Source organism: Canis lupus, chromosome 31, assembly GCF_048164855.1.
Source record: "Canis lupus baileyi chromosome 31, mCanLup2.hap1, whole genome shotgun sequence".
In the NCBI taxonomy this organism is placed as follows: Eukaryota; Metazoa; Chordata; class Mammalia; order Carnivora; family Canidae; genus Canis; species Canis lupus.
In genome coordinates this window covers 33,410,736-33,434,989 of record NC_132868.1, presented here as the reverse complement: position 1 = coordinate 33,434,989, position 24,254 = coordinate 33,410,736, and the positions used below count along the sequence as shown (strand labels likewise).

The 24,254-nt window shown below is 34.5% G+C and overlaps 1 long non-coding RNA gene across 1 annotated transcript in view; it reads left to right on the top strand.

The window, feature by feature from the left end:
- Window positions 1-4,665: 4,665 nt before the first annotated feature.
- Window positions 4,666-24,254, top strand: part of LOC140622048 (uncharacterized) — a 30,157-nt gene continuing 10,568 nt past the window's right edge. Inside the window, exon 1 of the long non-coding RNA XR_012021760.1 lies at window positions 4,666-4,750. This is a non-coding gene — a long non-coding RNA (uncharacterized lncRNA). The remainder of the gene's footprint in view (window positions 4,751-24,254) is intronic.

Here is a 24,254-nt window from a genome sequence, read left to right as displayed (position 1 = left end):
TAGCAATTGTTTGGATTGAATTCCAAGATTTAAGTTTCATGAGTTTTTTAAGCCATATTTCTTCCTTTTATTTGTTAAGATATAATTGACATACACAACCATGTATTTCTCAATCTTACAATTGTAAATTATTTCTTGATTGATTGAAAATAATCCAGTATTTGCTTTTCAGGAAAGTAATAGAGACAACAATAGTAATAGTAATAATAACAGCAAGAAGAAATAACTTATATATTTACTTATTTATTTAAAGTATAGTCGAAATACAATATTACATTAGTCAGGTGTACAACTTAGTGATTTGGCGAGCTTATACATTACCCTACACTCACAAGTATAGCTACCACCTATTTCATTACATCACTCTTACAATATCACTGACTGAATTCCTCAGTCTATGCTTTTTATTCCTGTGATTTACTCATTCCATAATGGAAGCCAATATATCCCTCACCCCTTCACCCATTATACCCAATCTCCTACCCCTTCCCCTCTGGCAAACATGAGTTTGTTCTCTGTATTTATGGTTCTGATTTTGCTGTTAACTAATTATTTTTTTAAGATTTCATTTATGCGTAGAATCATATGGCATTTGTGTTTCTCAGTCTGAACTATTTCACTGAGCATGATACCCCCAGGTTCATCCACATTGTCTCAGATCTCAGATGGCATGATTTCATCCACATTTGTGGCTGCATAATATTCCATCATACATGTGTATATGTGTGTGTGTGTCTATTTGTAGATAGATGACAGATTGATTGATAGGTAGATAGATGGATCACTTTTCCTTATTCATTAATCTATTGATGGATACTTAGGTTGCTTCCATGCTTCCATGCCTCAACTATTGTAAATAGTATTGCAATAAGCATGGAGGTGCATATATCTCTTCAAATTAGTTTTTCTGTTTTCCTTGTGTAACTACCCACTAGAATCATTGGATCATAGGATATTTGTACTTTTACATTTCTGAAGAATCTCCATTCTGTTTTCATGGTGGCTGTACCAATTTATATTCCCACCAACAGTATATAAATTTTCCTTTTCTCCACATCCTCACCAACACTTGTTTTTTATCTTGATTTTAGCCATTCTTTAGGCATGAGGTGATATCTCATTGTGGCTTTGATTTTAATTTCCCTGATGAATAGTGATGTTGAGCATCTTTTCATGTGTCAATTGGCGATCTGTATGTCCCCTTTGGAAAATGTCTATACAGGTCCCCTGCCCGTTTTTTAATCAGATCCTTTGGGTTTTTTGGTGTTGACCTGTAGGCATTCTGTATATTTTTTGGGTACTAATTCCTTATCAGATATATCATTTGCAAATATATTCTCTCATTAAATACTTTGTCTTTTTGTTTTGTTGATGGTTTGCTTTGCTGTACAGAAGCTTTTTTATGTTGATGTAGTCACAATAATTTATTTTTTGCTTTTGTCTCCCTTGCCTTAGGAGACACCTAGAAAAATGTTGCCATGGCTCATGTCAGAGAAATTACTGTCTGTATTCTCTTCTTGGATTTGTATGGTTTCAGTTCTCACATGTAGGTTTTTAATCCATTTTGAGTTTATTTCTTTCATCAGTGTTTTATGGTGTCCAGCTCTTTCACTTTGGTTAGGTTTATTCCTAGGTATTTTATCCTTTTTGGTGCAATTGTAAATGGTATTATTTTGTAAATTTCTCTTTCTGTAATTTTGTTATTACTGCTACTGATTTCTGGATATTAATTTTGTATCCTGCTACTTTACTGAGTTTATTTATTACTTCTAGTACTTTTTTTGGTGGAATCTTTAGGATTTTCTATGTATAGTATCATATCAGCTGTAAATAAGTGACAGATTAACTTCTTCTTTACCAATAATGGATGCCTCCTGTTTACTTCTTGTCTGATTGTTGTGGCTGGGACTTCCAATACAATGTTGAATAAATGTGATGAGAGTAGATCTCCTTGTCTTCTAATTGACCTTAGAAAGAAAACTCAGTATTTTTAGCTGTGGGACTTTCATATATGGCCTTTATTATGTTGAGGTATGTTTATCTACCCCATTTTGTTGAGCTTTTATCAGAAATGGATGTTGAATCTTGTCAAATGCTTTTTCTGCATCTATTAAGATGACCATATAATTTTTATCCTTTGTTTTGTTGATGCGGTGTATGATATTGATTCATTTGCAAATAGTGAAACACATTTGGATCCCAGGAATAAAACCCACTTCATCATCTCGAATAATGTTTTTAAAGTATAGTTGTATGCAGTTTGTTAGTATTTTGTTGGGGATATTTGCAACTATGTTCATCAGGGATATTGGGCTGTAGTTCTCCTTGCTTCTTTCCTTCTTTCCTTCCTTCCTTCCTTCCTTCCTTCCTTCCTTCCTTCCTTCCTTCCTTCTTTCTATTGTGATGTCTTTGCTTTTGGTATCAGGATAATGCTGGCCCTATAGAATGTATTTGGAAGCTTTTCTTTATCTATCTTCTTCTTTTTTTTTTTTTTGGAAGAGTTTGAGGAAAATAGGTATTAACTCTTTTTTAAATGTCTGGTAGAATTAATCTGTGAATCCATCTGGTCCTAGACTTCTGGTTTTTTGGTAGATTTCTTTTATTACTGATTCAATTTCGCTATTTGTAATTAATCTATTCAGATTTGTATGTTTCTGGGAATTTATTTCTCCATTTCTTCTAGGTATTCCAATTTGTCAGCTTATTCTTTTTCATAGTATTGTTTTATAATCCTCTGCATTTCCGTGGTATCAGATGTTGCTTCTCTCTTGTTTCTGAATTTATTTATTTGGATCCTCTCCCTTTTTTTCTTATTTCTGTTTTGATGTTTATATGTTCTTTCTCCTACTTACTTTGGGCTTTGTTTATTCTTTATCTAGTTTCGTTAGGCACAAATTGTTTAGTTTTTTCTTGTTTCTTGAGGTAAGGCATTTAGATATCAAATGGTCCAAGTATTAGGTTGTGGAGCATATATATTTTACATTGTAATACATGGGGCTGTATCAAATTACCTGGGTACTATAGGAGAGGATCAATTTACCACATCCAGCCAACACTTACTGTTATGATACTTTTTGTTTTTCATTTTTAATAGGAAATTTTTTGTTGACTTATGGCTTAAGTGGCTTCTACCCTCTAGTCATTCATTTAGCTCATTTGCAAGGAAATTAATAGAAGAAGAAAAATATAGGAGTTTAAAAATGTCAGTAAGGTATGTTCATTTTGTATAACTGTATTTAGAATTAAAACTAGTGTTTTTAAATTGAGATGTAATTGACATATTAGTTTTCGATGAGCAACTATTCGATGTGTGTGATTTGAAATTCATATATACTCTGAGGTGATCACTAAAATAAATCTAGTTAACATCTACCACCATATATCATCACATTTTTTCTTGTGATTAGCACTTTTAAGATCTTCAGTATTGTAAATTTTAAATATACAATACAGTATCATTAACCATAGTCAACATTTTATACATTATATACCTATGACTTATTTATTTTATAGCTGGAAGTTTATATTTTTTAGACCTCCTTCACTTATTTTGCCCCTCTTCCTCACCTCTAGAAACCACTAATTGCTTCTCTATAACTAAGAGGCAAGTGTTTATTGCTGTTGTTTGTTTTGTTTTTATATTCTGGATATAAGTGAAGTCATATAGTATTTGTCTTCCTCTACCACAAATGACAAGATTTCCTTCTTTTTTTATAGCTAAATAATATTCCCTTATGTATTTGTGTGTGTGTGATATCTCACATTTTATTTCTCAATCCATACATCATCGAACTCTTGGTTTGTTTTCATGTCTTGGCTATTGTACATAATAGTACAGTGAACATGAGGGTGCAGATATCTTTTCTAGTTTTCAACTCTCAAACTTGTTTAGTTTACTTTTTTCAAAATTATTTTAAATGTTTTGTTTTGTTATGCATAAATTCCATGAATTTTGTATATTGTTTTCATATCTTGCTATCTTCCTGAGGTTTTCAACACTATAGCAATAATAAATGCCTTAGTGATATGCACAAAGACATCAATAAGGTAATTAAATGCCCTTTGACCTCCGTAAGCTATAATTAATAGAAGGTGATACTTCTCTCAAACTAGACTATCTAGTTTCAGTGGGATTACTAATTTAGCTTCAAAGAGACAGAAACTAGGTAGAGGCATTTAACTGTCATAAGAAACTTAGATAATTATATTACTAGATTGCACCTCCTGAAGACTGTCAGGACCACAGAAAGATGTGATGTTTCTAGGGACAAGATGGATAGAATCCTAAATGGGAGCTGTTTATACAGCTTTAAACAAAACAAAACAAAACAAAACATAGGTCTGGAGAGTAAAAGTGTTACTTAAGTTGAAATAAAAAACTGTGATTCTTTACCTTTTCTCTAGATCTAATTCAGTTCACAGACCCAGAGCCCGCTGAATAGAACACTGGACTACCTTAAGGAAATAGCCTATAATGCCACCACAAGAACAACAGTTATTGTTCCCCTCACTCTTTTTTGAAAAAAGGGACCTGTGACCACATATAAATATAAGTTCACAGAGAGTTTAAGCCAGATATTTTCAGGGCTGCAAAATAAAATATCTAAACTTACATTGATTCATGGAGCTCTGGCATTCCATCATGTCCTTTTTTCTTTTCTACTTAGTGTTTACGGAGATCAGGAGATAAAGTAACCCTGGGCTGAATTCATCTGCAGCGCGTCCAGTGGGTTCACAGATCTACCCAGTGGTATGTCCTTGACTCATGAATTCATAATTTGGATAATATATGTGTCAGCTGGGAGAGACCTCCGATGGGTTACCTTACTTATGGAGTAGGAGCCACTTAGTTGGGAGACTCAAGTGTTTATCATCTTAGGCCCCATTGCTTAAAGAAATAAATATTCTATATAGCAAAACTACTTACTTAGTAGAAATCTTTTTTTAACTTTAAAATTTTACCCGGGTTTTGTGCTGAGATCATTATCATATTTGACTATGTGTTGTGTTGGGGCACCAAAAGTTGTATAAGAGATTGATGTATCTTCTGGGAGAGAGAATTCATTCCATGGACATAGGGACTCTGTAATTAGTCATCAGAATGATGAAGTAATTACGACCACACCATGATTTTCTCCGATTTGGGTCTGCCTCCCAAAGATTAATTGTGGATGTTAAGGAAAGAAAAGACTGTGAATAAAAGCATTGAATTGCAAATTCCTATTAAAATATGGTAAATAACATATTACTTCATTGATAAAACCACAGTGTCAGAAATATAATAAAAGATGAGGTCCTCTTCATTTTACTACCAAAAGGCTCCAGGATATTGAGGGCTAATGCATCAGTAACCCCACCCAAAAGGCAGTCAGGGGGGAAGTTCATAGGCAAAAAATGTTAATAAACAGTAGTGTTCAGCAGAATGGGTAGTGGTCTCTACATGTGCAGGAATGTTCACAAGCACCCAGCAGGTGTGGTGGTTCCCAGAAGGGCCTACAGCAATGGTGGGCAATGACTATTTAGAGGTGGAAGGGATAATGGACACCTTAAAAGTGGAAATGGTGTATGAGATTTGTTCTACTACCTTAACTGCAGTTTAAAGGAAATGGAAATTTTCCTTACATAAATGCCAGATCTGTTGAGTACTCTAGTGGAACAACTATATTGCTCTATGTGATGATTAAAGGATTTAGTCTTCTTCTGGCCTGTTGCTCTACTCATTCTTAGATCATGGAACATAGCTTATGTTGCTATCTTATGGGGTATCTGAAAGTGCTCCTGATAGAATAAAAAAGAAAGAAATACACTTAAGAAGCATTGTTTTGGGCAGCCTGGGTGGCTCAGCAGTTTAGTGCCACCTTCAGCCCAGGGCGTGACCCTGGAGACCCAGAATTGAGTCCCAGGTTGGGCTCCCTGCATGGAGCCTACTTCTCCCTCTGCCTGTATCTCTGCCCCCACCCTGTGTGTCTCTCATGAATAAATAAATAAAATCTTCAAAAAAAAAAAAAAAAAAGAAATATCTTTTTAAAGCATTTCCTAGAAGTGGTACTTACCACTTTTGTCACATCCCTTTGGTCAAAGATTGATCACACAACCACTCCTGGTTACCAAAGAGCCCAGCAAAATGGGGTTGCTATTACTAAAAAGAAGGCTTAGTTGCAGATAGTAGTTTCAATTCAGACACCAGTATATGAAATGGTGCTTCGTACAGGTAGAGGGGCACAGTAATGTAGGAGTGGCAAAGTGGAACAAGAGGAGAAAGGGAAAGCAAATCCCATGATGTTGGGTTTATTTCATGGGTATACTGAAATCATCTAAGAATGTACTTGGCAAAATTCGCTACAGGTTCTGGCAGAAAGTAAGTTGGCACATTGAAAGATATGGACAAAGTCAATAAAATATAGGTTACATAAGCATTCCCAAAGTATCCAGTAGAGGGACGCCTGGGTGGCTCAGCAGTTGAATGCTTGCCTTCGGCCCAGGGTGTGATCCTGGAGTCCCTGGATCGAGTCCCACATCTGGCTCCCTGTATGGAGCCTGTTTTTCTCTCTGCCTCTCTCTGTTTGTGTCTCTCATGAATAAATAAATAAAATCTTTATTAAAAAAAAAAAGTATCCAGTAGAGGCTGGGCTTATTTGTAGAAACTTTATGCTTGAGTTTTAGATATTACAACAGGAGCATAGGCCTTCTTGGAAGCATAATATGAAGCTAGAATTAGAAATGGAATACAGAGGGGCACCTGGGTAGCTCAGTTGGTTGAGTGTCGACTATTGTTTTCAGGCTCAGATCATGATCCCAGGGTCATGAGATGAGACTCACCTTGGGCTCAATGGTCAGTGAGGAGTCTGCTTGAGATTCTCTCCCTCTCCCATTTCCCCCTCCCACTGCTTTCTCTCTCTCTCTAAAGTTAAATACATCTTAAAAAAAAGAAATGGAATACAAAATAGTAAATTATGTTAGTGAATAATTCCAAATTTAAAATATGTACTATATCATAATACTCTAATAAAGGTAAACTCTTTTTTTTCAAAATAGAATAAGATATGCAGTGATAAAATTCAAATGCTGTGTATCTTCTATTGTAAAAAAAAATCTACACATTTTAAAGCATTGAGCAAATAGCATATATCTGTTCTAATAATTTACTTTTTTCAGCTCTCATTTAAATCACCTTTGCACTGATAATTTCTTATATTGTATAAAAATAGAGAATTTCTCTAAAATGTTGTATCTAAAAGTGTTCTTCATGTAATCCACCATATTGATTTTTTTATTTTCAGTAGATAAAAATAAATGTAACAAAAATTGAAACTATATGAAACTGAAAATATGAAAAAGGTGAATAATGAAATATTTAATTTTTTTATTCCAAGTTATTTCACTCTGCAAGTTTTGAAAAGTTATATAGCTTCCTTTGATTTATTTTTCTCATCATTAACATTTTCAGTAAAGAGTTTTCTCTTCTTAAAATGTTAAAGTTTATTGTAACTTTATTATTTTTTAATTACAGCTTTAAATTTTGCAACTGGTTTGTCAAATAATCCAAAAACTTGAGGGAGAAGTAATCCATTTAAAAGGAAATCAAGACTGGATTATTTTTGCAATGGCTAGTCTACTCATCTCAAACAAAATAAGAATATTGATAAATACTGATATCATGTTGATTTTGAATGTAGAATGTGTCAAGGGCAGAATAATGTTATAGGGATGTACTTAGTGCACCATGATTGTTTTTATTCAAATATGTATCACTTTCTTTTGCATAAGACTGTGAGAGAACCCCTAATGAGTAGAATGATAAGAAACTTGTCTACAAAATGAGTAGGTTTATCCAACAGTATTTCATACAGGTATTCATGTATGACAGTTTTGCACATTTTGAGAATTATATATTGCTCTTTCAATTTCAAATGCACTTATAATAATACTGGGAATAACAATAGCATGTATGTTAATATTCTTATTGGCTCATTTATATAGGTTATTTCATTTTATACTCATAACATTTTCACAAGTATTATATTATCTCACTAGTAGGTTGAACAAACTGGGTCTTAGAAAGGTAATTATCTTGCACAGAGTTATACAGATAGCAGATAAACAAACCTAGATTCAAAAATACTATCTCTAGAGCTTGGAGCCTCTGCCTCAATGCTACTGCACAATAATTGGTGAAAACAAAATGCTTGGGATCCCTGGGTGGCGCAGTGGTTTAGCACCTGCCTTTGGCCCAGGGCGCGATCCTGGAGATCTGGGATCGAATCCCACGTCGGGCTCCCGGTGCATGGAGCCTGATTCTCCCTCTGCCTATGTCTCTGCCTCTCTCTCTCTCTCTGTGACTATCATAAATAAATAAAAATTTAAAAAAAATGCTGCACAGGACTGTGTTCTACAATAGCATAGGGAGCCCGTGTCAAACCAAACTACACATCTTCCTCCTCAAAGAAGTACAACTGACTTCAGTATTTCTGTATTGAGATTCAGGTCTTGAAATATTAACTGCTATGTCTTAATTCTCACTATTTTCCGTTTTCCTAATTGTTCCATAGCTTTCTACCAATTGGTTCAATTTCAGTGTTTGCTTCAGAGAGCAGGATCAATTTGGGTTTCAAATGCACCTTTGATAAGCATATAATTGAAGCAATTTTTCTTAAAAGCATTTGATTGAGAGTGGAAAATTTCTTGTTTGTTTTGTTATTTTTAATTTCAAAAGGCTATCTTTCTAAATCAAGAGCCAGAATCTGGCTGATTTAGATCATGGATGGTTAAGAAAACAACCAGAAGATAAAGACAAAACAAACAAACTAGGTGAAAGGAAGATGTGACAGAAAGATGAAGTAGCATAATTCCAGCCTGCCAGGCAGCTCCATATCATTCTGGGCAGGCATGAAGGAACTGAAGTGACTCCACCTTTTGCACATATACCTGCAGTAGCACCTTTTACCACCACTTCTTTGATGGGATGGATGGTCTGAAAAGTTTCTTACCCTCAGATTTCACCTATGGAATTTCAGGGAAAATAACTAAAAATTGGGGAACAGGAAACAGTGTACTTATCATAGGGAAACTGTGGAATGTGAGAAAGATGACTATAAAATCTGTGGGATATATCTCCAAAACCAGAAACTATCTTAAAAAAAAAAAAAAAAAAAGGTGGAGCCAAGTGATGAGGTATACAGACTTTGAGCTCCTCTCAACCCTGCCCACTGAGAATGAACCGCAAGTTACAGTGCCTGGTAAATTACTGCAGATTCTGTGGAGATGAGTCCAATATTTCAGACTAGTCATATTTTCTTTAAGCACAAAAACCACTCCCTGATGACAAGATGATTAATAGCTACCTTCCCTTCCCATGAACACCTAGAGAAAGGAGAAAATAAGGGGCAAGGAAGAACAATGAATTTGTCTCAGCCTAAGTCTCAACTTGACTGAAAGTGACCTTCATTTACCATGTTTGACTTTTCTCCCCCTGCCTTCAATGTAAATGAGAGATTATGAGCTAAGTTGAATTCTGTTACAGAAATAAAGCCGCAATTTTGTATACCAAGTATTAACTTTAAAGTTTAAATACGAACTTTAAAACTTCTAAAATTATCATCCACATTCAAACTCTGACAGTCAAATTTTTTTACCCTCACCCAAATGTATTAAATCAATCACACATTATTGTCCACTCTTTTGAAATCTGTTTTAATATTTATAACTGCCTATTTCTGCAGTAGAATGTGATAAAGTTATTAAGTTGCAGATACAGTAAATGACATTGTAAAGAAAAGTCATGTAACAATGGGGTAATGTTGGGGAAATTGTTATACTAGAATCAAAGTTGAAGATGAGTATATATATATATATATATATATATATATATGGCTTCCTGGAACCTCAAATGAATGTAAAATATAAAGACGTAGGTAGTTCTTAATGTAAGTTTATAGAGTGAAGTAACCTCTTTTCTAGTACCTAAAACTAAAATGCATTTGCCTCATGGATATGCCTATCTGTATCCATATATCTACATGTATATAGTATTAATATCCTATATAGTATTAATATCCTATTAATAGAAAAGATTATTATAAATGTAGTGGCTTAAAACAACATAAATTTATTATTTTGCAGTTCTGAAGGTTAGAAGCTCAGCATGGGTCTCATTGTGCTAAAAATGAATGTGCTGGCAGGACTGTATTCCTTCTGGAGGTCCTAGAAGAACCTTTCTTGCCCTTTCCAGCTTTTGTAGGCCACCTATAATCCTTGGATTGTGGGTCCTTCTCCATTTTGAATGCCAGCCATTGCTTCACTTTGACTTTAATTTCATCATCACTTTTCTTCCTCTTCCTCTCTCTCCCTGCTTCCCTCTCTCACAAGAATGCTTGTCATTATACTGGGCTGAGTGGGAGAAGGATTACTCCGGGATAATCTCCCAATATCAATATTCTTAAGTTAATCATCTCTGCAAAGTCCCTTTGCCATGTAAGATAATATATCATCAGTTTCATGAGTTAAGAAGTCAACATCTTTTTTTTTTAAGATTTTTATTTATTTATTCATGAGAGACACACAGAGAGAGAAAAAAAAGAGAGAGAGAGAGGCAGAGGGAAAAGCAGGCTCCATGCAAGGAGCCCAATATGGGACCCGATCCCGGGATTCCAGGATCATGCCCCGGGCCAAAGGCAGGCGCTAAACCGCTGAGCCACACAGAGATCCCCAGAAGTCAACATCTTTGAAGGGCCATTATACTGCCTACCACACATACACTCATAAATGATTGCATAGTGTGATTAAACATTATGAATTTAACTATTTCTTATATTAATTCAGTATTGCAGTAAGCAATTTGAGGGAAACATAATGTATTTGTAGACATATATATATATATATATATATATATATATATATATATCAGTGATTACACTCATGTAGCTAAAGTATATGATTATTGGTAATAAAGTTTAATACAGCCTTCACTTGCATTCTAAGTAAATGTAAGCATTCAGAAGTGTTGACTTAAAATTAAGCTTTAGGTATAGGAATATATAAAATGAAATTGCATATGATTATGAAAATAATTGAATCCTTTTTGGTATGTGAGAGAAGATCAATGTTAGTCTATAACTGGAAGATGTCCTCTGTTTTCTTTTTATTCTCTTCCTTTTTCTTGCTTTCTGTCTTGCTTTCTATCTTTTCTTTCTTTGCCTTCCACTTTTTTCTTGCCTTCTTTGGCTTTATTGAGCAATTCATATAATTCCTTCTTTTCTCCTCAGCATACTAAGTATAATTTTTAAACTTATTTTTAGTGAGTGATGTTGAGTTTTCAATATACATTTACAACAAATCTAAGTCCTCTTTCAAATAATACTACACTACTTCGCGGGTAGTGTAAACACTGTGCATAGAGAATCCCAAGTTCCTCCCTCCTTCTTTATAAGAATTTTGTCATTCATTTCTTTACCTATGAGCTATAGTCACTGAATGCATTGTTATTGTTATTATTTTATTATTTTAAAGATTTATTTATTTATTTATTTATTCATGAGAGAGACTGAGAGAGAGAGAGGCAGAGACATAGGCAGAGGGAGAAGCAGACTCCATGCAGGGAGCCTGACGTGGGACTCGATCCCTGGTCTCCAGGATCAGGCCCTGGGCTGAAGGCAGGTGCTCAACCACTGAGGCACCCAGGGTCCCCTACTGTTATTATTTTAAACAAACTGTTATCTGTTAGATCAACTAAGAATGAGAAAAAATATTTTGTTTTACCTTCATTTACTCTTTCTCTAACATTTTTCCTTTATCAGGTGGTTCCAAATTTCTATTTTATTTTTTCTTCTTTTTGAAGAATTTCTTTGAACATTTCTGGCAAGTGTGCTAGAGAAAAAATTACCTCAATTTTTGTTTCTCTGGAGTATGTTTCCTTCACTTTTGAGGACTACTGGATACAGAATTCTGGGTTGGTGATTTTGTTCTTTTAGTACTTTAAATATTTCACTCCACATTTTTTTGATTGCATGGTTTCTCAAGAGAGATCCAACATAATTCCAATCGTTCTTATTCAATTGCTAAGGTATTTATTTCTTCTCATTTTTTTTTCAAGATTATTTCTTTGTCTTTGATTTTATGCAATTTGAATATGATATTTCTAGGTGTGATTGGTATTTTGCCTGCTTAGTAATCTCTGAGTTTTGGGAATCTGTAATTTAGTGACTGTTGTTCATTTTTGGAAATTATTAGTCATTATTACTTCAAATATTTCTTGTGTTCCTTTCTTTCTTCTCCTTCTGATATTCCCATTGTACATATGTTGTATCTCTTATAATTAATTACTTCAGAGTTCTTGGACATTCTGTTCTTTATTTCTCATTATTATTCTTTGCATTTTAGTTTTAGAAATTCCTATTGCCATTTCTTCAAACTCACTGATTTTTTTCCTGGCTGTGCTTTAATTGTAGTTGTAAGGTGGATAGAAGGGAAGTGTTGGCCAAACCCCAGTTAGTTCGGCTCTAGTAATACACTTTCTCTTGAAGGCAGGCTTTGTTATAAGGAACAAAGTGTTCTGAGAATGTTTCAGAATAGCTACTTTCTGCTCCTCCTCTTATAATGAAGGGATTTTTCTCTGATCTTCACTATGAGAACTCAGTAGAGCTCCTATGGGCAAAAATAAAAAAATAAATAAAAATATGTGTGGCTCTTCCTAGGACTGGACACCCTGGAGATTTTAAGTCTCAAATATGCCTATATTGAGGTTCCAGAAATTTAATTACAGCTTCAGTTTCCCTACTCTGGTACTAGTTCCCACAGAAGTTTCTGCTCCTGGGATTCTGCTCTGGTAAGCTGTGATTTACTGTATCTGCCTTTCCAATTCTGTGGGCAGCAGCTATCCCTGTGGCCTCAATTCTCTGCTGAATCTCAGAGTTGTTAATTTTCAATCTATTTAGTTTTTTCTTGTTACAGATATAAGAGTGAGTACTTCCAATCTGCTTACATTCTGGACTAGAAATCAAAAGTCACTATTTATTTTTATTGCTGAATTTTAACATTTCATTGGATGGATATCAGATTCCAAGAGAATTTCAAATCTTAACAATAGGCTCTTTTCACTGAATAAGCCCCTCAGCTTGCTTTGGAAAAATATTTGAAACTAAGCATCATTATTTCTTGCTTGATATATCAGAGTGAATTAGCTATAAAATAAACTCACTTGGTGAATCCACTGTTCTCTCCTCCAGATTAAAAATTCTGAAAAAATGACTGGTCAGGGGGTGGAATAAGGCACTGTCTAGTCTTAGTGCATTCTGTATCCCACCAAAGCTCATTTTGTAAGGTCTTCCCAAAATATTTCAAAGGGTTTGACATATTTTTTAGTCCAAAATAAAAACAAAATGTAGTTACAAAGTATCCACATACCTTTCTTCCCCATATTCTTTGTAATAAGATTCGGGTGTAGTTTTATATTCTGGTTGGTAGGATATAGCAGAAACTAATGTACATTACTTCCAGGCCTGCTCACAAAATTCCTCTGTCAGTAATGTTTGCTTTCTTTTTCCTATCAGTAGCAAATTTACAAGCCACTTGTTTAAGATTATAGTGACACAAAGGTGGAAGAATGATGGATCTCTGAGATAATGCTTCTCACTAAGGAGAGTCAAGCCACCTGAAGAACTATGACTTAAGCAAGAAATAAACTTGAATGTGATAAGCCAAAAAAATTGGGGTCTTGTCAAGGAAGAATAGTCTGGCCTTCTTGAATGCTTAAACTGTGACAACACACTAAGCCATCATTAAGTTAATAAATGATAGAGCAAAGAAAATGTAGCAAGCAGGGAAAGAAAACTTAAATTCTCAGTGATCATGGCAAAGAAATTTCACAACATCCTCATAATGGAATTGATATATTCCAATCAACTTGATGCCCTCTTGGGTACTATACCCAAGACACATGATTTAGCATTGCTGATGAAATTGTGGACACTTGAGAGGAGCAGTAACATGGCTACGGATGAGCCATGCATACCCTCCGTGATCTCTTTGGTCATATATTCATTAAGTAAATGCTTCGGCAGCTAGGCAAAAAGCTAACTGATTTCCACAGAGTAGTCTGTCTTGTAGATATTATAAATTGCTTCCTCCTGGTAAGAGCTTTTAGGGATACTCACTTTTTGGGCCTAATATTCTCCTAATTTGGGCTACATGTTTTTAGATGTGTTTACATTTATGACTAGGTGAATCATTTAACACCTATTTTGTATTGAGCTGTTCAAATAACATAGTGTTCCGTGGTACATAGTCTCCTACCAGTACTGAGTGGCAAGACAGCAGCAATTTCTCAAAAGGAGTATATTCACTTGCTGAAGAGAGAATGGCTCTGCGCCAAACCCACATGGACCCTCTGCTGTGATTGTGATTCTCCTGTTGGGGTTTGCCACAAGATCAATATAGCAGCTTGATCTTTCATAGATACTCTGCATTTGCTGCTCTGTCTCCTCCTGTCAGCACTTTCCAGCTCCTGAAACCCATCTACTGTGTCCTCTGGGATTCACTGTTCATTATCAGTAAAACCCTTTAGATTCTCAATCAATTTTCCAAACACTTATTTTACTTTCTTCCTCCAGTGAAAACCTGGCTTTCCCTGAGGACACTGCTTACTCTGCAGCCTTCTAAAGTGATTTACTCCATGCATGGATACACATCCCTAGGTCTGGAGTAGAAATTGGGGAAGGGATAAATATCCTTATTGATCCTCTTGCCAACTTTAGAAATTTTCTTTCACTAATAACTTCCCAAACTAATTTCCATCAGATGCCCATCAACCCTCATTGTTTCAGTTATCCCCCAGCTCTTAGAACACTACCCCCTCATTTCTTTGCAATATTACTTTTGGCTCATGGTCATTCTTGCCAATGCATTTCTGTCTATTACCACATTCATTTTGTCATCTACTTTATCTTACACACTAATTTTATCTCACTCTGCCTACCTGTCCAAACCACTCCCCTTAATGTCTCACCTTTAATACTTTTGGCCACACCAGGACATATGATCATTTTATCCTACTACATTTTGACTATCTCTCAAATATTTGATTTTCTAACTTCTCTCTTTAGACATGTTAATTTTGTGGCTAATATTTCATCATTCCATTGGTATATCCTTAACTTCTAAGCATGTCTCTTGCTTCTTATTCTAAGCAAAATTGCAATTTCCAAAATCTAACTTGCCTACTTTATAACTGTGTTTGTGCAACTAAACTTGGTTGGAGAAAAAATATCCAAGTACAATGGGGGAGACTCACTTTAAATTCATGGTCATAAACTTCAAGTTGATCCTTAATTCTGAAAAAAATATATTCTTCCATTTTTCTTAATATTAGTTCTCTCTTCTCACTTCCTCATTCCCCATCCCAAGGGACAGTGATCCCTAAGAAGCAGGAAACCAATGTGGTGAGGACTATGGTTTTCCCAGCTTACTACCTTTTGGTAAGTTGTGGACTGTGGCACAGGGAAGAGGAACTTACATAGAGCCTGGGAGATGCCTTGAGTTAAGGAAATGGAGGTGAGAAGCTGAGAAGACCATAGAGTTTGAAGGACTGAGTATTTGAGAGATGACAGTTGTACAGAAAGAGAACTCCAGAGGTCTGAAAATTATAAAAGCAGTCAGGTAAGTAACTTACCGTGCATAAAACACAAACATAAGAATAAGATCATATTTATCATCAGAACCAATCCAAGACAAAGGAAAGTTTTGTAACATTTAAAGTATTGAAAGAAACAAATTTGTCCATTTGTAATTTTATATTCACTAGAAGTGTTTTTCAAAATTGAAGGGAAGATTTCTGGTTCAAGATCTGATGTTAGATTCAGTTTTACTTGCTATTTCTCTTGAAATTCCACTAAATTCCTGGAAATAATTGATTAGAATCTTCATAAAATCATTCTGAAGCTTGGAAAGAGGACTGTAGACTGGCTAGCAACCTCAGAATTTGAAGAAAGTCAGCTTGATGAGTTCCCTGTTGTTGTTGTTGTTGTTTATCTTCCCTATATACTAAACTGTATGTTAAAAGGCTTATAATACAGAACCACTAACAGGCATAAATTAATTAATAAACTAGTTAATTTATTAAAAAGAAAGTCCACTCCTTCTTGACAAAAGACAGGGGAAAGGGAAGCCCCACAGGGATTTCCCTAGTGGTAAATGCCTACGCATGGCACAAAGGTGCCAGTATGGATCTGTGGACCTACCCAGGTTGCATTCACACTCACTGGTGATAGCGAAGCCAATCTACCCTCAGTAGCAGAACACAATGGTAGGATCTAGACAGGCCCACTCAGTTCCTACCGAACATTAGGTTCAGCAAGTAGATCTATTCTCCTTCACCAGTTGTGTTAGCAGGCAAACTGTTTCCTTCATTTCCTGGACCAGGAAATCCAGGTTAATATTAGATTAGCATCAATTGAGGGACTTGTGACAAAATACTTGACAAGTATTTTCACTTCAAAATTGTTAAGGTTACCAGAGATAAGGGTAGGTCTGAGAAATTCTCAGAGCCAAGATATAGATACCTAAGAAGACATGATAACTAAATATGATGTATCTGAATGGAATGCTAGAATAGAAATAGAACATTAAGTAAAAAGCAAGTAAATATAAATAGGATATGGACTTTCCTTAATAATAATGTATCAATATTCGTTCATTAATTGTGACAAATATGCCATTCTAATGTGCAATGTTAAAAATAGGAAAAACTAGGTGAGAAACATTATAGGAACTCTCTATACTATCTTTGTAAGTTTTCTGTAAATGCAAACTTTTTTAAAATATAAAAATTATTAAAATATAATTTGGAGCAAGAAAAATTTTTGCTATTTGTAAGACACTAAGAAAATGAAAAGATTGGAAGAAAATATTTGCAAACTATATCTCTGATAAAGAACTTGTATCTACAATATATAAAGAGTTCTCTAAACTCAGTTATAGGAACACACAACAAAATAAAACTTGTCTTACACAATGGGGCAGAATGTTTGAATATATAACCTGACCAAAAAAAAAAAAAATACACCAATGACAAATAAGAACATAAAAAGGTGCTTAATTTCATTAGTCATTATGAAAGTACAAACTAAAGCCACAATAATTTGCTGGTAGACAACTATTAAAATCACTAAAATTAAAAGGCCTGACCTCACCAAGTGTTGGGGAGAATTTAGAGAAACTGGAACTATCATACATTCTGATACGAATGTAAAATGTCACAACTACTTTGGAAAAAACCATGATGTTTCTGGAAAAGACAAATGTAATTTAACACATGATTTGTCTTTCCATTCTTAATGACTCAAAAAAAGAGAAAGCTATTTGCCCAAAAAAGTTCATGGCAACTTTATTTGTAATGATCAACAATTGGAAATAATATAATAGGCTAGTAACAAATGAATGTAAAAGAAATTGTGAATACAATAGAATAAAACTAATGAACTATGTATGCACACATCAACATGGATGAATCAAAATAATCGTTCTGGGTGGAATACCCAAATAATACAGTATACATACTACGTGATTCCATTTATATAAAAATATAGAAAATTCCAATAGGCATAAAGAAATATTTGGAAGTACTCAAAATGTCCTCTACCTTGATTTATGCTATGGTTCAATAGGTTTATATGTACATTTTAAATGCATATATTTTATGTTAGTTATATCTCAAGAGACCCATTAAAGTAAAATTTTCCCTTCAGTAGCTCTACTTTCTTCTATTTTAATCATTTTTTCCCCATGGAACAATAGAAACAGTGAATCATATAAACTTTTTCTTTCTAAATTGAGAGAGAAAGAGACAGGGACAGAGGATCAGAGAGAGAGACAGAGAGAAAAAAAGACAATTTTTTCATGCTAATGCTAGTTATAATGTATTATACTGAAGAAAGCATTTACAGATTCAGCATTGAATATTCCACAAATATACTGGTATTTTTTGTAATAAACATTATCTGGGCAAAAGCTAAAAAGCCTAAAAGATATTATTTTACACTATTGTTTAAAATCATGCATGGCTTTAGATAGTTACTTACAAAGTTAATTTATATTTTCATACCAATTATATTCATTAGAATATTTGACAAAGTAGTCCTGTATGGTTTTTAGAGGTACACTTTTTTTTTTACCATTTTTGTCTTTATTTGCTTACACACACACACACACACACAAAATAAAGAAATATATTTATACAAAATAAAACTAGATATAACTATACATAGCTATAAGCAACCACTTTGTATAAATAAATATATATGTACACATATATTTTTAAAATGAAAAAACATCAATTATTTGGGTAAAGCAGGAAGACAACCCTTAGGTTACCTTATTGTTATCTTAATAAACCAGATTTATGTAAATCTTCAACCTAGAAAGTGTCATAATATTCAGAGAAAAGGCTAAAATATTCTTTTGAATGCTCTATAATTTTAAATCACTGTTTGCTTATTTGGAAAATCCAGATTAGTAGCACAGTATAGAGATGATACCAGGATGATTTATTGCATTTATTTGGGTGGAAAATTATAATAGATGGTCTTGACATTGGTTTCACTCACATGATTAAGTAAAAACAGTTTTTATTCAGTCTGCTTTTACTTTTTTATTTTCTATCCTCAGCAAATTATACAGTATAATAACCATATTCTGAACAGATTCCACTGAATATCAGGCCTCTCCCAGCATCAGAAAATTCAGTTTACCATGTCTGATGGAGTTCTCCTGGCTTAAGGAGGAGCAGTGTCTATTGTGATCTACAAGCACTCTTTAAGGCTTCACCAGAAGCCCTCAGAATGCCATAATTATTAATGTATACTTTGAGGAAACCACTTTTCATTTTTTTAAATATTTTATTCATTTGTTCATAAGAGACACAAAGAGACATAGGCAGAGAAAGAAGCAGGCTCCCTGCAGGGAGCCCAATGAGGGACTCATCCCCAGACACTGGGATCAGGCCCCAAGCCAAAAGCAGATGCTCAACCGCTGAGCCACCCAGGCATCCCAAGGAAACCACTTTTCTATTAAATAAGTATATGCTAAGAACTGTCTTTGTCACAAGGGTCTTTTCTTCAAGTTTTCATTAGAGTATAAGAGACTTAAAGTAAACTAGCAATTAGTGTATTGCTACAAGTAAACATAGGGATCTAGGGGAGTGCAGAGTAAAGAGTATTAGATGTGATTAGAATGTTGATGTAGTTGTGGAAATTTTTCCCATTGGGAGTGATGCTTCGTTATTTTTTATTATTTTAATTTTTGAGAGAGAGTGAGTGATCAGTGGTGGGGGTGAAGAGAGGCAGAGGAACAGAAAGGGTACAGTGTTTTGGGCTAAATTTTAAAATACAAATAAGAATTATTCAGATACAAGAGGAGAAAGTAAGGTATTCCAAGCAAAAGAGACAGCGTGTGAGAATGTAGTGAGGTGAGAAATAGCATGTTACTTGTTGTTTTTCAGTCATTATTACACCTTAGTAGTTTAAAAACCACTAGGGAAATCGATGAGTTCCTAAAGAGGAAACTCAAACACCTGAGCAGAATAACACTGTGGCAACTGAGAGAGCAGAGATTGGCTTGAAAATCCATGGAAACATGCTGAGTGTAATGCTGTACCACATTGGCTTGGCCATCTGGCAGTACTTCTGATCTGTGATGCCAGAACAAGACAAAATTTGGCAGGAAGTATAAATTATGGCATTCAAAAACTAATGTATATGCCTCCTAGAAGCAATGGGCAGATTCAAATTAATGGGCTAGAGCTACCACTTCACAGAATGAACTGCTAATTCATCCCCATTTATTTATGTCTTCTTTTTTTCTGTACCATAATACCCTCTGAAGGCAAAATTCTTAATTTTAGATATGTGTATGCTATAAATTTAGTTAATGTCAAGTTTTATTCTCCTCTATAAGTCATTTTGTTTCTTTAAGGAGACAGTTAATGGTATGTGTTCACTTTCCATATGTCAACTTTATATTTCAAATTTCAGAATACATCATTCTTTCCAAGGTTTTGAAAAGAGAGACATGGAGAGTTAACATTAAATATTTTCCACAGTGATTATATATTTATATGAAACATAAGTGTGAAGGATTTATAAAAAAGATGGCCCTGAATCTTTATCTCTCTGTATCCACAATCTTGCAATGTGAGCTGTTACATACTCTCATCAAGAAAGAGATTCTATTTTTCTATTTCCCCATTGTTAGATAGTGGAGTTGCTATACCTTGCTTAAAAAAAAAAAAAAAGCATAACAATTGGTTGTGTGCTGATTCTGAACCCAGGCTTCAGGAGGCACTGAGTGTGGCAGCTCCCTCTCTTAAGACTATAATGAGAGCAAGCCCAAGCAAACATGCTGGAAGATGAGATACCATGTATAGCAGAGCCAATTCATCTTACCTGAAGCCAGTAGACATCATCCATCCCTCAGCTTATCTATTATGTCTCAGCAGAAGGGTGAACTAGAGCAAGAACAATTAGCCAAAACTGGCACAAACTGAACTTCAAAGACAGCTATTGCTTTATGCTATTGAACTGAGATGTGGTACATTGCACAGCATTATAAAAGCAACAGATAACAGATCCAACACACTTTATTAAAGAACATGAATAGTATTACTGCAGTATGATTTTGTGCCTTATCTCCCTTTATCCTTGCTAATGTATACTTGCCTACTCTTCTACTAGGCTGCCTAAATTTACTTAATTGCAAAGTGGAGAGAAGAGTTAATTGAATTAAGTGCAAGTGCATTGAAATGTTTGGCTGAAAAATAAAATGGCTCTAATTTCACTGCTATAAGTGTAAGAAACACCTATATTTGCTTTTTTAAATTGAAATGCAATATCCTTTCTTAATATAAAGTAACTCTAAATAAAAGTAGAAATGCGATTATTCTGCAGAGGCAGGATAAACCCCCCAACCATATCTGAGTTGAATGTTGAGACTGATGATGCCACACACATATTAAGAAGGTGTGAATAGGCTTATGAGTCTTATAATGAGGTTTTCTAGGGCCAGCAGGACAGTTCCCAGGTAGATACAGAGATGTCCTGAGAGCACAAGGAAAGGAGATTGCTTGGGTATTTTTAAAGGCGGTAAGTGGTGGTCCCAGATGAGGGTTCCTTTTCTTTTTTTTAAAGATTTTATTTATTTGAGAAATAGAGAGAGAATGAGCAGGGGGGAGAAGGAGAAACAGGCTCCCTGCTGAGTAAGGAGCCTGAAGTGGGGCTCAATCCCAGGACTATGACCTGAGCTGAGGGAGACATTTAACTGAAAGAGCTACCCAGGTTCTCCCAAATGAGGGTTTACACTTCCCACTATTGCCAAAGGAATGAACACCCAGGATTTCTTAAGAGCTTCTCCATATGTGAAGCTGAAGCATAAGAGTGGGATGTGAGGTGTAAAGTGATTACTAATCAAATATCAAAAATGAATTGAGAGTCTTTATTACAGTTGACCCCTGATGTTTGCTTGCTGACTGAAATATGCTATGTTGCATTTAATGGATTTGAACTTTGTCAAGTAAGCTATTATGGTGATTTATGAAACCTTCAACTTGATTTCATAGAGAGGTGAAAGTTATATTAAAAGCCTTGCTCAAGACCTAGCATTATATATTCTGAGAATTTAAATGAGTGTCTAGTTCACTATCAATAATTTCTGGAACTCTTAAAAGGATAGAGGAGGATCTCAAGGAGGCTTTGTAACATGGATTGTATCGTAGGTGTGTAGACATGTATAATCTTTATTTTTTTTTAGATATCTGTGAGGCAAGAGGTTCTTAGAGATTTTTACCCCCTAGTTGGCAACCTTGGTAAGGAATTGTTGCCATCATTTCCTGGCTATTCAGACAGATTAGAGGAAAAGGTGATGTTTAAAAGCTTATAGTAGTTAAGCATCAAAAATATAGCATGTTTGTTATAATAGAGAAAGTTAATAAAATTTAATTTGTAAGAGATCATATTGCTGAAAAATTTTAAGTGGAGAATACAGATTTATTTTTTGGGGGGATACAGATTTATTAAAAAGTAAACACATGTATAGCCTTTACTGCTAATAATGGCTATGGAAATATATCTATAGATTACTAAAGTAAAATGTAGAGAAATAAAGGTAAAAAGAAACATGAAGGACATGTGGGACTGACAGTTATGGAAAGAAAAACACCCAAACAGTTATGGAAAGAAAACACCCAAACATAGGATTTGGGAAGAGAGATAGTGAAGAAAGTAGGAATCAGTGACATGAGATTTGCTTTCCACATTTTCTTTTGGAATATAAGCATAACATTTATCACTTATAGTTATTTCATACTTTAGCTAAATAGTACATATTTGTTTGCTGGAGAAATAAATGAAACATCACAAGTTATAGCCCTTCATCTATATTTCAAAAGTAATACATAGATATTATACAAAGAATAATTTAACAGTAATGTCAAGAAATTATTTTGCAAATGTTTAAAATTTTTTATGTTCTCTTAACAAGACTGGAATAAGATTGGTTTTATAGTTGAGGGGAATTTTATGTTCATTGAAATATCTAGATGATAAGTGTAAAAAGATAAAAACCATGGTAGAACATCTCATATAAGTATAAATATGTACAATGAATAGAACATAAAAATGGAATTATATAGCCTGTTTTCTTTTTAAACAGATCTATGGAGATACAATTAATAAAAAATACAATTCACCACTTAAGGCAAATGATTCAATGCTTTTAGTATTTTTTTAAAATGTTTATTTTAAATGTTTATTTATTTATGATAGTCACAGAGAGAGAGAGAGAGAGAGGCAGAGACATAGGCAGAGGGAGAAGCAGGCTCCATGCACCGGGAGCCTGATGTGGGATTCGATCCCGGGTCTCCAGGATCACGCCCTGGGCCAAAGACAGGTGACAAACCACTGCGCCACCCAGGGATTCCCTGTTTTTAGTATTTATATATATTTTTCCAACATCACCACAGTCTAATTTTAGAATATTTCTTATCCCAGAATGAAATCCAATTCCCATTAGAATGTATGTTTTTTCCTCCTTTTTTTTCATTTAACATAATGCTTTGAAATCTAAATGCATTGTTGTGACTATTCATCATTTATTTTTTATTTTTGCTGTTAGTAGCGTTCTGAGGCATGAACATATCATAAACTACTTATCCATTCTTTTGTTAATAGATATTCTGGTTGTTTTTGGTTAGCTGTTGCAGTAAACTAAATGTACAAGTTTATTTGTGTTTGTGTGTGTTTGTGTGTGTGCACATATGTGAAAATATACTTTTTCTTTTTTTAAAGATTTTATTTATTTATATGTATGTATGTATGTATTTGAGAGAGAGAGAGCAAGAGCAAAGGGGAGGAGCAGAGGGAGAAGCAGACTCCCCACTGAGCAAGGAGTTTGATGATGCAATGTTGGGTTTGATCCCAGGATTCTGGGACCAAGACCTAAGCCACAGACAGGCACTTAACTGACTGAAACACCCAGGTGACCCATCTTTATTTTTTCTTTGGTAGATATTTAGTCAAGGAAGTAGTTAACTTTTGAAAGATTAGAAAAGGAAAGGGTCTAATTTACAGCTAGTGTCTGTCTTGCCTGACACTCCAATTGCAAATCCCAATACCACAGTTCAGTGTGGCAGAGAACATAACTCAGGGGTTAAGAATAGCTGGGAATTAAGACAGAAAGCTCTAGATGTAAGAATATCTTAGAACAACTGAAAGGACAAGATTCAAATTTGTATACACCCCTCACCAGTGCTTCCTTGCACTAGAGGTTCATATCCCTAACATATGAATGCCTAAGAGAGACCCCAGGGTTTTTCATTCCACAAATGTGAGTGAAACAAAGTAATATGCCCTTGAGAGAAAAAAAAAAACTGCACTATGTAAGCTTTGCAAGTTTGCTTCTTTTTAATTGTATATTTGTGAACCTATGAGCAGCTTCAGGAGCAGAAAGCTGAAGTTTTATTATGATGAGATTGGTAAGGTTAGAGCACATAGACAATAAAGAAGCTGGAAATTTAGAGGAGAAAACCTGGAATAAAGACAATCACAAAAAATGTGAGGGCAAAAGTTTGAGTTTAAACTCTGTCCAAATCATCTTTCTAGATACAGAAGAGACTTTTGGGAGCAAGGCTTAAAAAAGCAACAATGAGAATCTGAAAGAACTGAGAAGAGATATCACACTACAGTGTAAACAGAATTTTCATTATGAGTTCAGGCAAG